Below are 16,456 nucleotides of genomic sequence, written 5' to 3'. Positions count from 1 at the left end.
TCCCACTCAGTCCCTTAAGGGCTTCATCCACAGTTTTATTTATATCCTTCCCCAACATAGATAAATGCTACTCCAGATTTCCATTCCCTCTCTTTGTAAGGTGTTACTAAATGTATTTGGATGTCATTTGAATTTTTTTAATATTTCTGCAATTTATAAAAATAGACTCATACTATAAGATTTCGCCTACTGTGTGCTCTTTGAATTCATTTTTATGTTGCTCTAATGCATGGGTCTTGTTGCAATTTATTCCTTTTTTCTGTTGCATACTATGCCATCTTTCTCTTGATGGATCTGTGGCATTTCCAATTATTGTGACTGCATGTTGTGCTTAGGTGCATTCTTTTTTTTTTTTAAATTTTTCTCTTTTTTTTATTAGAGGCTAATTATTTTACAATATCATATTTGTTGGTTTTGCCATACATTGACATGAATCCACCCCGGGTATATATGAATTCCCCCTCCCGAACCCCCCTCCCACCTGTCTCCTCCCTTTATCCTCCCTCTGCGTCATCCCCGCATACCAGCCCTGAGCATCCTGTTACATGCATCGACCTTGAACTGGTGATTCGTTTCACATATGATAATATACATGTTTCAAAGCCATTCTCTCAAATCATCCCACTCTCACCCTCTCCCACCGAGTCCCAAAGACTGTTCTAAACATCTGTGTCTCTTTTGCTGTCTCGTATACAGGGTTATCATTTGCATCTTTCTAAATTCCATATATATGCGTTAGTATACTGTATTGGAGAATTTTGAGCAAAGACATGGGAATACCGAACCACCTGACCTGCCTCTTGAGAAACCTGTATGCAGGTCAGGAAGCAACAGTTAGAACAGGTCATGGAACAACAGACTGGTTCCAAATAGGAAAAGGAGTACGTCAAGGTTGTATATTGTCACCCTACTTATTTAACTTATATGCAGAGTACATCATGAGGAACGCTGGGCTGGAAGAACCACCAGCTGGAATCAAGATTGCTGGGAGAAATATCAATAACCTCAGATATGCAGATGACACTACCCTTATGGCAGAAAGTGAAGAGGAACTCAAAAGCCTCTTGATGAAAGTGAAAGAGGAGAGTGAAAAGGTTGGCTTGAAGCTCAACATTCAGAAAATGAAGATCATGGCATCTGGTCCCATCACTTCATGGGAAATAGATGGGGAAACAGTGGAAACAGTGTCAGACTTTATTTTGGGGGGCTCCAAAATCACTGAAGATGCTGATTGCAGCCATGAAATTAAAAGACGCTTACTCCTTGGAAGGAAATTTATGACCAACCTAGATATTATGTTAAAAAGCAGAGACATTACTTTGCCAACAAAGGTCCGTCTAGTCAAGGCTATGGTTTTTCCCTTGGTCATGTATGGATGTGAGAGTTGGACTGCGAAGAAAGCTGATTGCCGAAGAATAGATGCTTTTGAACTGTGGTGCTGGAGAAGACTCTTGAGAGTCCCTTAGACTGCAAGGAGATCCAACCAGTCCATTCTAGAGATCAATCCTAGGTGTTCATTGGAAGGACTGATGCTAAAGCTGAAACTCCAATACTTTGGCCACCTCATGCGATGAGTTGACTCACTGGAAAAGAGTCTGATGCTAGGAGGGATTGGGGGTGGGAGGAGACAGGGACGACAGAGAATGAGATGGCTGGATGGCATCACCGACTCTGTGCACATGAGTTTGAGTGAACTCCGGGAGTTGGTGATTGACAGGGAGGCCTGGTGTACTGTGATTCATGGGGTATCAAAGAGTCGGACACAACTGAGCGACTGAACTGAACTGAACTGATACTGTATTGGTGTTTTTCTTTCCGGCTTACTTCACTCTGTATAATAAGCTCTAGTTTCATCCACCTCATTAGAACTGGTTCAAATGCATTCTTAATGGCTGAGTAATACTCCGTTGTGTATATGTACCAAAGCTTTCTTATCCCTTCTTCTGCAGATGGACATCTAGGTTGCTTCCATGTCCTGGCTATTATAAACTGTGCTGCAATGAACATTGGAGTATATATGTCTCTTTCAATTCTGGTTTCCTCACTGTGTATGCCCAGGAGTGCGATTACTGGATCATATGTCAGTTCTATTTCCAGTTTTTTGAGGAAGCTCCACACTGTTCTCCATAGTGGCTGTACTAGTTTGCATTCCCACCAACAGTGTAAGAGGGTTCCCTTTTCTCCACATCCTCTCCAGCATTTATTGCATGTAGACTTTTGGATAGCAGCCATTCTGACTGGTGTGAAATGGTATCTCATTGTGGTTTTGATTTGCATTTCTCTGATTATGAGGGATGTTGAGCATTTTTTCATGTGTATTCTTGTCGGTGACATCTAGTGCTCACGTGCAGAAATTTTCTAGATTATAGATTTAGAGTGCAACTGTTGTATCACATGGTAGCCACATATTCAAAATTGTGAGGTAATATCAAATGCCTTTTCAAAGTAATAGTACTGTTTTTCACTCCCAACATCTGTGGCAACTGTTCCTGCTTCTCTTTTTACACACTTGCCAATCTTTGATATCATCTAGCTTTTAAAAGTTAGAAACCAATCTGATGAACTGAAATAGCATCTTCTTTAGGCTATGAATTATAATTCTCTAATTACTCATAAGTGAATACTTTTCTTAGGTTGTTGGTTATTTGGTTTCCCTTTTCTGTGAAAAGCCTAATTTTATACTTTGGCCCGTTTTTGTTTTTAATTTAGAATTTATTTCATATTTGTACCTCGCTTTACATGTTTTGGAAAATAGCTTTTGGAGTAGTTTGCATTCCTTGTCTCAATTTACGGCTTATTCTTTTCTCTCTGTTTTGATACTTTGAATAAATGGTCATTATTTTAATATAGTTGAATTTATCCACTTTTCTCTTTATGGTCTGTGCTTTTTTTGTATGTGCATGTGCGTATTGTTAAGAAGTGCTTTATCCAGCCATGATCATCAAGGTATTCTCCTATAATATCCTCTAAACATTCAAGGCTTTTTCTTCAAATGTCAATGTTTCAGCCTCATAGTATTGCTTTTATCTAGAACATAAGGTTTTGGTGGAGTATCATTATTTCCATATGAATAATTTTCCCAGAAACCTCTATTGAAAATTCTCATTTTCCCACTGAAAAAATATCAGATCAGCCATAATCAATTGGGTTTCCTTAATTACATGTGTCACTTTCTGGTCTCTCTATACTGGCCCATGGATCAATGTTTATATTCTTGTACTAGTCACACTGCAGATGCTGATTGCAGCCATGAAATTAAAAGACGCTTGCTCCTTGGAAGGAAAGTTATGACCAACCTTGATAGTATATTAAAAAGCAGAGACATTACTTTGCCAACCAAGGTCCATCTAGTCAAGGCAATGGTTTTTCCCGTGGTCATGTATGGATGTGAGAGTTGGACTGTGAAGAAGGCTGATCGCCGAAGAATTGACGCTTTTGAACTGTGGTGTTGGAGAAGACTCTTGAGAGTCCCTTATACTGCAACCAGTCTATTCTAAAGGAGATCAATCCTGGATGTTCATTGGAGGGACTGATGCTAAAGCTGAAACTGCAATACTTTGGCCACCTCATGCGACGTGTTGACTCACTGGAAAAGACTCTGATGCTGGGAAAGGTTGGGGACGGGAGGAGAAGGGGACGACCGAGAATGAGATGGCTGGATGGCATCACCGACTCTGTGGACGTGGGTTTGAGTGTACTCCGGGAGTTGGTGATGGACAGGGAGGCCTGGCGTGCTGTGATTCATGGGGTTGCGGAGAGTTGGACACGACTGAGCGACTGAACTGAACTGAACTGAACTGAGTCACACCAGGCTTCCTGGGTATCTCCAATGATAAAGAATCTGCCTGCAATGCATGAAACCTGGGTTTGATCCCTGGGTCAGGAAGATCCTCCAGAGAAGGGTGTGGCAAACCACTCATCCCACGAACAGGGAGCAACCTGGTGGGCTAGAGTCCTTGGGGTTGCAAAGAGTTGAACATGACTGAGCAACTAACACTTTCACTTTCACTATTCACTTAGCCAAAGTAACAGTGAAAGATTTCAAAGGCAGTTGAGCATCTTAGGAAAACTTCTACCATGGATGAAATTCTTTTCTTGAGTTCCACTTTCCACAAAACAAGTACCACACCTTCTTACTCAATACAGTTTTGTATTATTGATATTAGCCCCTCTTCAGTTTATTCTTTTCCAGTTCAGTTCAGTTCAGTCGCTCAGTCGTGTCTGACTCTTTGTGACCCCAGCACGCCAGGCCTCCCTGTCCATCACCAACTCCCAGAGTTCACTCAAACTCATGTCCACAGAGTCGGTGATGCCATCCAGCCATCTCATTCTCTGACATCCCCTTCTCCTCCTGCCCCCAACCTTTCCCAGCATCAGAGTCTTTTCCAGTGAGTCAACTCATCGCATGAGGTGGCCAAAGTATTGGAGTTTCAGCTTTAGCATCAGTCCTTCCAATGAACACCCAGGACTGATCTCCTTTAGAATGGACTGGTTGGATCTCCTTGCAGTACAAGGGACTCTCAAGAGTCTTCTCCAACACCACAGTTCAAAAGCATCAATTCTTCGACGATCAGCTTTCTTCACAGTCCAACTCTCACATCCATATATGACCAAGGGAAAAACCATAGCCTTGACTAGACGGACCTTGGTTGGCAAAGTAATGTCCTTGCTTTTTAATATATTATTCTTTTTGCTAAGTCACTTCAGTCGTGTCTGACTCTGTGTGACCCCATAGACGGAAGCCCACCAGGCTCCCCCGCCCCTGGGATTCTCCAGGCAAGAACACTGGAGTGGGTTGCCATTTCCTTCTCCAATGTGTGAAAGTGAAAAGTGAAAGTGAAGTCGCCCAGTCAAGTCCGACCCTTAGCGACCCCACGGACTGCAGCCTACCAGGCTCCGCCATCCATGGGATTTTCTAGGCAAGAGTACTGGAGTGGCTTGCCATTGCCTTCTCCGATATTATTCTTTTTAGGGAATGTTTAATCATGTTTAATTTTTTGCTCTTCTAGAGGCACTTGAGAATGAGTTTTGCAAATCCCACAAGATGAAACAGCAACAGAGATGACTATATCACTTACCTTTTGCTGTGTAACTAACAACCCCAGACTATTGACTTACAACCACTTATTTAGCTTCTAGTTCTGTGGTTTGCCAGAGTGAACTGGGCTCTGCTAGATTGTCCTTTTGGCCTGAGTCAAGACTGGTTGTTGTTAGATAATTAAAATGTGATAATACAGATGTTATTGTCAGGTGCAGGGTTAAATCTATTACTGTATATGAATCCACCCCAAAACATAAAGCCTTAAGAATAATACACACCTGCTTCCTCACATAATATCATGGTCAGGAGTTTGGGAGTATTTTAGCTGTAGGGGTCTGGCTCATGACTATCAATGAGGTTGCCATCAAGGTGTTTCCAGGGAGCTGTCATCTGAACCCATGACCAGAGCTGCAAGATTGGCATGCATGGTGGCTCACTCACATGGCTCACAATGTGGTGCTGGCTGTTAGACACCTAAATTCAGCATCACGTGGTTATCACCATAGGGATACATCACTGTCCTCATAATATAGCATCTGGATTCTGAAAGCATCCATCCAAGAGACAGCACATTGAAAACTTGACTGTCTTTTATAAGAGAGTTGTGAATTTCCATTCTGTCATCTCCACAACATTCTACAGGCCAGTCCTACTCAACAGAGAAGGGTTTCAAAGGGGGACATGAGTATTAGAAGGCTAGAAGGTGAGAATAATCAAGAGAAATCATGGAGACTGTCTTCTATAGTCTTTTTTTTAAATTGAAAAATAATTGCAGTAAATCTACATATTCTTATAAACAACTCCTTTCTGGATTTTAAAGTGCAGATATATTTAAAGATAGATTTCTATCAGGGAGGATTGAAAAATTAGGTTTACAGTTTTAAATGTCTTCCTCAGATTGTGGTTTAAAAAATAGTTCCTATTATAAAGAAATCTGGGCTTCCATGGGGGCTCAGATGGCAGTATGCCTGCAATGCAGGAGACCTGGATTCAATTCCTGGGTCGGGAAGATCCCCTGGAGAAGGAAATAGCAACCCATTTCAGTATTCTTGCCTGGAAAATTCCAAGGATGGAGGTGGGCTACATTCCATGGGGTCACAATGGGTTGGACACAACTTTTATTTTATACAGTAATTTCTCAGTAAAGAATTATTGACATATTATATATGTTAATAATATAGTATTATTCTTTGGTGCTCAGCTTTCATTATGGTCCAACTCTCATGTCCATACATGACTGCTGGAAAAACAATAGCTTTGACTAGATGGACTTTTGTTGGCAAAGTAATGTCTCTGCTTTTTAATATGCTGTCTAGGTTGGTCATAACTTTTCTCCCAAGGAGCAAGCATCTTTAATTTCATGGTTGCAGTCACCATCTGCAGTGATTTTGGAGCTCAGAAAAATAAAGTCTGACACTGTTTCCATTGTTTCCCCATCTATTTACCATGATATGGTGGGACCAGATGCCATGATCTTAGTTTTCTGAATGTTGAGCTTTAAGCCAACTTTTTCACTCTCCTCTTTCACTTTCATCAAGAGGTTCTCTAGTTCTTCTTCACTTTCTGCCATAAGGCTGGTGTCCCCTGCATATCTGAGGGTATTGATATTTCCCCTGGCAATCTTGATTCCAGCTTGTGCTTCATCCAGTCTAGCATTTCTCATGATGTACTCTGCATATAAGTTAAATAAGCAAGGTGGCAATATATAGCCCTGACGTACTCCTTTTCCTATTTGGAACCAGTCTGCTGCTTCCTGACCTGCATACAGGTTTCTCAAGAGGCAGGTCAGGTGGTCTGGTAGTCCCATCTCTTTCAGCATTTTCCACAGTTTATTGTGACCCACATAGTCAAAGGCTTTGGCATAGTCAATAAAGCAGAAGTAGATGTAATTTTCTAAAGGAAATCAGTCCTGGATATTCATTGGAATGACTGATGCTGAAGCTGAAACTCCAATTCTTTGACCACCTGATACAAAGAACTGATTCATTTGAAAAGACCCTGATGCTGTGAAAGGTTGAAGGTGGGAGGAGAAGGGGACGACAGAGGATGAAGTGGTTGGATGGCATCACCAACCTAATGGAAATGAGTTTCAGTAAACTCCAGGAGTTGGTGGTGGACAGTGAGGCCTGGCGTGCTGCAGTCCATGGGGTCACAAGGAGTCAGACACGACTGAACAACTGACCTGAACTGAAGTGTTATATGTTAATCCTCGTAACTACACTTACTCCTTTTAAAGCAGGTACTAATGTACTCATTTTCAAGTTGAAGAAAGAAAGCCAGTGCTCATGGAACTTTTTCACATGTAAATAGCTACATAATGGCAGAGATGTGCTTGTAAACCTGGGCTATTAGTCCTCAAATCTCAAGTGATTTCCAGGTAACCAATTGCCCAGTGAATATATAGGAGGAGTTTCTTGGTATTTCCAGATAAGTGTTGGGCGTATCTCGTCAGGTATGAATTTTCTAAAGGGTGGCTTATTTGTTCCATGGACAGGGAGGCCTGGCGTGCTATGATTCATGGGGTCGCATGACTGAGCGACTGAACTGAACTGAACTGAACATTTCAAATAAGTGATAGAACTGCAGAAATGCTCATTCTGTTAAGAAATCTCTCCTCCTTTAATAATACTAGAAAGAATTTGTTTAGACCAGAAATGTAAAAGATGCAGCAAAAAGTTCCACTGAAATGAAAATAACTTTAGGATGGAATGCTATTTTTTCATGTCTTTTTAATATCAAATACTCACATGTATAACTAGTGAGTATGCTGCCACTTGAATCTTTCTTTCAAGGCAGTCATGAGATGGTGCTCTTCCTTTTTTAAAATTTTGTTTTTATTTCCCACACTGATCCACATTGTATTGGTAAATTCTTTATTTGAAGGGGGCTATATTAATTACATAGGTAGAATAATACTGATAAAATGAAACAACCCTATAAATACAATCTATAAGTGAATTTCACCAGCTTCCCTGGTGGCTCAGATTGTAAGCGTCTACCTGCACCACGGTAGACCCGGGTTCAATACCTGGGTTGGGAAGATCCCCTGGAGAAGGAAATGGCAACCCACTCCAGTACTCTTGACTGGAAAATTCCATGGACTGAGGAGCCTGGTAGGCTGCAGTCCATGGGGTCACAAATAGTCAGACACGATTGAGCTACTTCACTTTCACTTTTCATAAGTGAATTTATTCTAGAAATACCTTTGTGTGAAAAAAATGGTTTTTCTGCCTCTTGGAAAGGTATTTAGAATTGGTCCTGGGTTCAGGAGAAAGATAATATCATTTGAGCTGCGTGCTTAGTCGCTGTCGTGTCTGACTTTTTGTGACTCTATGGACTGTAGCCAACAAGGCTTGTCTGCCCATGGAATTCTCCAGACTAGGGTGCTGGTGTGAGTATCCATTCCCTTCTCCAAGGATTCTTCCCATCCCAGGGATTGAATCGGGATCTCCTGCTTTGCAGGCAAATTTGTACCTTCTGAGCCACCAGGGAAGGGGTACCTAAAAAAACCATGTTAGTTTTTTTTTTTCTTTATAATTGTTTCTAATTCTTATTCTCACAAGTAACTTTGGCTACAGAAGCTCAAATTTAATACTTCCTTCAAAAATATTTTGTAGCACTTCATTTTGACTTTTAGCTCTTTAAATCTCCCTGCATATGGATTATGCAAATATGTTAGCCAGGGGGCACTGGTAAAATCCAGTAAATGAAAATCAAAGTGTTTTAAGTCAAAAACAAAAATTCAAGTGTTGTTTGAACCCAATTAAAATATAATATATCTGAGAGAATAACGTTAGCAATTGAGGTAATATTTACAGTGACTTGAGATGCATGCCTTTTCAGAAGTTGTCCATTAAATAAAGAAAGACAAATGTGTAGCATCTTCTTTGATATTCTGGCAAACTTTAATTAAGTCAGTCACTTCATCAAACCTTCTTGGAAATTCCTTTGTAATTTCAAGTGGCTACAATTTATCCTTCCCTTTAGCCCTTCTGAGTTATTAGATGTAGTTATTTTGTACAATTACTACAGTAGTCTGTAAGAAAGTTTGCATTTTAGTTTTAGGATTTTAACTTTTATTGCAAATGTTAATGCAACATTAAAATTCAACATTTAAGTTCCCAGGAGCAAAGAAATGCAAAGGGCAAGGTTCTTTTAATGTGATTAATTTGTTATTCTATCTTCGACTTCTCATTAGGACATGCATTTATGTTCCAAACTTACAAATTAAAAAAAAAAAATTAAGCACAGTTATTTCTTTCACAATTTCACTAAAAATGAAGAACATTTTTTCAGTTATTATCCATGATAAAAAATCTTAGTGTTTGCATGTGGGTAGAGAGGGTGTGGGTGTGTGTTTAAATTCTAGGTCCATAAGGTATATTTTCTTTCCCACTCACAGTTTCCCTGATTCTTTATTCAGGACATGTCTATACAGTAACAGCCAAACTTATCCAAAAGGAAAAGATCGGGTGAAATATTTGCTTTTAGTTCTATAAGATAACATAAATACAATTTTCTATTTTCTATTAACAAAAATTCTACATATTTCTCAAAAATGTTAAAATTGTTTCCTCCATAAAATATTCTCTCTATTCTACCATGACTCACATTATTTCTGATAATCAATTTACAGTTTTCAAATTGCTTTATTCTACTAACATTTGATCAGTATCTGTGGAAGATATGCCCCTGTTTGGGGTATAAATAAGCAAAAATTAAGAAGATGGACTTAGATATTAAGTAAATTTGTGGTTCAAACTTGGGATCAACTGAATAGTTTGTGATATTTTGGGCAAGTTAGTTTATCTTGACATTTTCAAGGGTAAAATGGGAGTGCTGTGGAATTTATGAAACTGACGGAGAAGGAAACGGTAACCCACTCCAGTATTCTTGCCTGGAGAATCCCGTGGACAGAGAAGCCTGGTAGGCTACAGTCCACGGGGTCGCAAAGAGTCGGACACGACTGAGCGACTGAACCGAACTGAACCGAACTTATGTGTATCTGTGTGTATAAAGACACTAGTTATTCACATATAATATTAGTATCCTTATGAACTCCTATAAAATATATAATATTTGTATTCAACATGTGGAATAGTTAACATGTTTTCTCTTCAATAATATACATAATTCCTAAGGAATAAATTTTATGTTTTAGTACTTGGCCATAAATATTCATTTAAATTTATCATAAAAAATTTAAAAAATATTAAAACTTCTTATGATGAAATATATGAATGGCATATAGGTTACACTAAAAGTTAATGTTCTTTAAAATATAATGATGGAAAGATTATCTATATGTGTCTATACACACACAGCCATATGTACACATATGGTTATAAAAAATTAGCTATATTCTCATTTTTAAGATACTGTAATTCCTTAGGGAAACATATATATAATAAAATTATAAATATTAATATTGGTAACAATAGTATCTAACATTTATTGAGCATTTGAAATGAACCAGACACTAATCTAAGCTCTTGACTTTCATTACTTTGTTTAATCATCACAATAACTTCATGATCTAGGAATTATTAATATCTCTGATTTTCCGTTGAGAAAACTGAGGCCCAGAGAGATTAAAGCCCAAGATTGCGTTGTCAGAAATCATCAGGGTTTGTATCTCAGGTTTCTTGCTCTTCACTGCTGAAGTCTGTAACAACTATAGTCTAAATGCAGAATTACCTAAGGTAGATCAAAATCCAGTCTGGTTGGAGATGAGATTTTATGAAGAGTTGTATTATCTTATTACTTAAATGACTATATTAATTGAAGAGTTAGACATGTGTCAGAGGTCATGAGCTTGAGTAACAAGTTTAGTTTGTTCTTTATTTCTTTATAGATTGTTTATTTTGCAAGTTTCTCACTGAAATTCTACAATATAAAAGTATACTAACTTAGAATTAAAACCACAGATCCATTTTCTATGCAATTTCTATCCATTTTCTATACTCTTTTATTAAAGTATTAAGATTAGTTGCTGAAACACACAAAGTCAATGAAAATATAGCAAAATTGGAGAAAAAGAAAATATCAAAATCAGGGGACAACTCAGGACATTGTACGCTGATTATTAGCTATTATCAATCACTGCTTGATTTAAACTCAGTTCATCTCCATGCTTCAATGAAACATGTATTCTAAGTCATCATAAACTAGGTGTTTTCCCTGTTCCTCTATTAGACTTGGAGTTTGTCTTCAATTGCATGTTTTGTCTCCTAATTAGTTAAATGCTATGATTATCTCAGTCACTCTGAAAGCATGGAAGGCTGTAAAACATCCCCATCTCTTTATTAAAAGAGAAACAACTCTTCTGTCTTCTCTTTTCTTCTCCCCTTATTTTCTGTTACACTTTCTTCTTTTTGTTTCCGATTCCCAATCCCTGATCAAAGCTTTATTCTTCTCCTTTCTTTTACTAATTTCTCAGTTTGAAAAATAAGGAACAGGAACAGAAACAGAACTAGAAATATCCTTTCATTAATTGCATTCCTCCTTGCCAGATTCTTTGATCATATAGTACCTTTCTATATAAAAAAAAGAGTAGTTTGGAACACAAATTAATTTCTTCTTTTGTTGATATATAAACCAAATATTAAAGGCAGTCTGCTGACAACATGGGAGAAATATTTATAATATAAATATGATAGCAAATATTTTTATTAGAGAGAGACCTAATCGTAGATGAGAAAAAGGAATGTTCCTATTGGATAAAAGATAACAACAGGAAAATAACAAAGATAATAAAACACCAACAGAAAGCAACAAATGTACCTGTGATATTAATATATCGTGCTGTGATTCATGGGGTCGCGGAGAGTCGGACACGACTGAGCGACTGAACTGAACTGAACTGAACTGAATGTTCAACCCCACTAATAATCAAGTACAAATTAAACTGGCAACAAGATTTCATTTTTTACTAGTCAGCTTGATCAAAACTAAACTATGTTTATGAAGATATGGAAAAACGGGCATCATCTTGCTGTTGAAAGAGGATGAATTGGTCCAATCTTTCTGCATTCAATCAGATCAGTCACTCAGTCATGTCTGACTCTTTGTGACCCTATAGACTGTAACATGCCAGACTTCCCTGTCCATCACCAACTCACGGACCTTGCTTTAACTCATGTCCTTTGAGTCTGGGCGATCCAACCATCTCACCCTCTGTCGTCCACTTCTCCCCCTAACTTCAACCTTTCCCAGCATCAGGGTCTTTTCCAATGAGTTGGCTCCTCATATCAGGGGGCCAAAGCACTGCAGCTTCAGCTTCAGCATCAGTACTTCCAATGAACATTCAAGACTGATCTCCTTTAGGATGGACTGGTTGCATCTCTTTGCAGTCCAAGGGACTCTCAAGAGTCCTCTCCAACACCACAGTTCAAAAGCATCAATTCTTTGGTACTCAACTTTCTTTATGGTTCAACTCTCACATCCATACATGACTATTGGAAGAAACATAACTTTGACTGGACAGACCATTGTTGGTAAAGGAATGTCTCTGCTTTTTAATATGCGGTCTATGTTGGTCATAGCTTTTCTTCCAAGGAGCAAGTGTCTTTCATGGCTGCAGTCACCATCTGCAGTGATTTTTGGAGCCCAGGAAAATAAAGTCTGTCATTCTGTCCATTGTTTCCCCATCTGTTTGCCATGAAGTGATGGGACTGGATGCCATGATCTTAGTTTTTTGAATGTTGAGTTTTAAGTCAGCTTTTTCAGTCTCCTCTTTAACTTTCATCAAGAGATTCTTTAGTTCCTCTTCACTTTCTGCCATAAGGGTGCTGTCATCTGTGTATCTCAGGTTACTGATATTTCTCCCAGCAATTTTGATTCCATAATCTTTATGCATAGAATGTTTTTGTATAACTTGAATAATTGAAGACAAACATCTGTAATTTTAAAAAGGAAGGAATAAAGGAAGAGGAGAATGAAGAAAAGGAAGCAAAGGAGGAAGGAAAGAAAAGGAATAAACAAAATGTTTTCAGAAGTTAAGTATTTTAAAGTTTAAGACAGCTTGCTCTTCATGCAATATCTAGACAGATCATTTAATTTAATCAGTTGACTCACTGGAAGCTATGCAAAGAGAGCTATTTGATGTTGGACAGAATCATCCATATTGTACTGCATTATGTTGGGTTGGCCAAAAAGTTCATTCTGGTTTTTCCATTGCATCTGGCAGAATAGCTTGAACAAACTTCTTGGCTGACCCAATATTTTTGTCTTGATGCCTTATTTGATAGAATAACCAAAGCAGTGAAACGACCTTGATATATATATATTTGTGCAAATCTCAATAGCTTTCACAATTCCCAGTTACATAATAACCTTTCCTTCTGTGACAAATTTTAAATGATAGGAACATATTTTGCAAACAGATGTGGCATAGTTGTATAATTTTAGGTATGACTGTTGATTGAAAAAAGTACATTTTTTTAAAGATTTGGGTGTATTATTTTAACCAGCTATTTCAACTGTGCCTCTTATATAGTTATTTTGTCTAGCATCACTTAAATTCCTTGATTTTTTTTTTTTAATTTCAAGTTGTAGGTTATTTACCTCAGAAACTCAAATCATTTAGTACATATTTTAGGTGAAGAGATGAACCAAAAGCAATTTTTATCTTTAAAAGGATAAGCCATGCTTTAAATCTCTCCAATAATTAAAATGGAGTGACTGTTTTACAAACTTTGAAATACTTAATGATTGATTCAAGATGATTTATCATCTTAAATACATCAATTCCACATTTCTAGGAGAGTGAACTTCCTTGAGATGAGCAATAAAGCTGTAATGTTCATATATATATGAAAAACATATGCCTAAGAAAAATATAAATGCATTATCTACATTTTATGGAAATTGACAGGTTTGCAATCATATATGTATAGAATACAGTGTTTAGACTTTTAGGTAAAACAGTAATATAAACTTATTTTCACTATTTTTTCTACCTTCATTGGACAGTCTGCAAAATAACTGTTGCATATTGTTCATGCTGCTCAATATTAACATCCATTGAGAAAATAAAAAGGTAGTGCATCTTTGAGTCTCTTTTAAGCTTTTCTTTTACATGGTGTGTCACATTAATGCTGCCCTACAGGGAAATAATCAAAGAACTTTAATATAATACTGTGGTTCAGAAAGGAAACATGACAGCAGTGCATTACTGCAAATTGAATTTAATGAGCTTCTTAGCACTAGGAGAGTGACTCTTTGAAACAGAAGCTATTCAATTGAGATCATTTTGATTATAATTAAATCATTTTACATTTACCACAGGGACAAGTTTAATCTTAATTAGACATTTTTATGGAGAGGTGAAGACACATAATTTATATTTTCTTGATCATATAGTGAAGGATTCATAAAGTAAAGGACAAAAAACAATATGGCAGACTTTTCAGTGGAAAATGGAAATAGGTGTTGACAAAGTTCTGGGAGGGGAATAAGCTGGGCAGAGCAATGTCAGTGACTTGACCTTGGCATGGATATATGCATATCTGTAAATGTGATAGCTATAAATGTGAACTGTGTCAGATTCCTGACCTCCAGAGAAGATTTAGGTTCCAGACAAGGGACCAGGCAAGATTGCTCAAGGACTTTAATGTAGCTGAGTTTTAGTAAAGTATAAAAAGGGACACAGAGAGATTCTGACATACACATCAGAAAGGGGATGGAGAGTGCCCCCTCACTAGTGTTAGTAAGGGAATTATATACTTTTCAATTGGCTGTTACAGTAAATGAAAAGAATGTCTCAAGGCCGTAAAGTTCTTACAGGACCCACTCCCATAATTTTGAGATGACAGGATTAGTCAGAAGGTTCTCAAGAAGGAGAAACATATCCTCAAGGAGGATACATTGTTATTATATAATCCTTAGTACAGAGTTTAAGCTAAGCTGTTTCATTGTGTAATCATTGGTTTAGTTCAGATGCTCAGTCCTGTCCCACTCTTTGTGACCCTATGGACAGCAAGACGCCAGGCTTCCCTGTCCATCACCATCACCAGCTCCCGACCTTGCTCAAACTCATGTCCATTGAGTCAGTGCTACCATCCAACCATCACATCCTCTGTCGTCCCCTTCTCCTCCTGCGTTCAATCTTTCCCAGCATCAGGGTCTTTTCCAATCAGTCAGTCCTTCCCATCAGGTGGTCAAAATATTGGAGTTTCAGCTTCAGCATCAGTCCTTCCAATGAATATTCAGGACTGATTTCCTTTAGGATTGACTGGTTTGATCTCCTTTCAGTTCAAGGGCCTCTCAAGAGTCTTCTCCAACACCATAGTTCAGAAGCAGCAGTTCTTTGGCACTTGGCTTTCTATATGGTCCAACTCTCACATCCATACATGACTACTGGAAAAACCATAGCTTTCACTAGACAGACCATTGTTGGTAAAGTAATGTCTCTGCTTTTTAATATGCTATCTAGGTTGGTCATAGCTTTTCTTCCAAGGAGCAAGTGTCTTACTTTCATGGCTGCAGTCACCATCTGCAATGATTTTGGAGCCCAAGAAAATAAAGTCTGTCACTGTTTCCATTGCTTCCCCATCTATTTGCCTTGAAGTGATGAGACTGGATGTCATAATCTTAGGTTTTTGAATGCTGAGTTTTAAGCCAACTTTTTCACTGTTCTCTTTCACTTTCATCAAGAGTCTCTTTAGTTCTCTTTAGCTTTCTGCCATAAGGGTGGTGTCATCTGCATATCTGAGGTTATTGACATTTCTCCAGGCAATCGATTCCAGCTTGTGCTTCATCCAGCCCGGCATTTCTCATGATGTACTCTGCATGTAAGTTAAATAAGCAGGGTGACAATATAAGCCTTGAGGTACTGCTTTCCCAATTGGGAACCAGTCTGTTTTTCTAAGTCTGGTTCTAACTGTTGCTTCTTGACCTACATACAGATTTCTTAGGAAGTGGGTAAGGTGGTCTGGTATTCCTATCTCTTGAAGAATTTTCCATAGTTTATTGTGATCCACATAGTCAAAGGCTTTGGCATAGTCAGTGTAGCAGAAGTAGATGTTTTTGGGAACTCTCTTGCTTTTTCTGTGATCCAACGGATGTTGGCAATTTGATCTCTGATTCTTCTGCCTTTTCTAAACCCAGCTTGAACATCTGGAAGTTCAAGGTTGATGTACTGTTGAAGCCTGGCTTGGAGAATTTTGAGCATTATTTTGCTAGCATGTGAGATGAGTGCAATTGTGTGGTAGTTTGAACATTCTCTGGCATTGCCTTTGTTTGGGATTGGAATGAAAACTTACCTTTTCCAATCCTGTGGCCACTGCTGAGGTTTTGAAATTTGCTGGCATATTGAATGTAGCACTTTAACACCATCAGCTCTGGGCTTAAAGAAAAAAAAAAGTTTTATGTGACTAAGATTAAGTAATGTAGAGAAAAAGTTTGTCCTATCTC

This window comes from Moschus berezovskii, chromosome 14, assembly GCF_049115385.1.
Source record: "Moschus berezovskii isolate FMDL1 chromosome 14, NW_MosBer_1.0, whole genome shotgun sequence".
Taxonomy (NCBI): domain Eukaryota; kingdom Metazoa; phylum Chordata; class Mammalia; order Artiodactyla; family Moschidae; genus Moschus; species Moschus berezovskii.
This window is presented reverse-complemented; position numbering follows the sequence as displayed.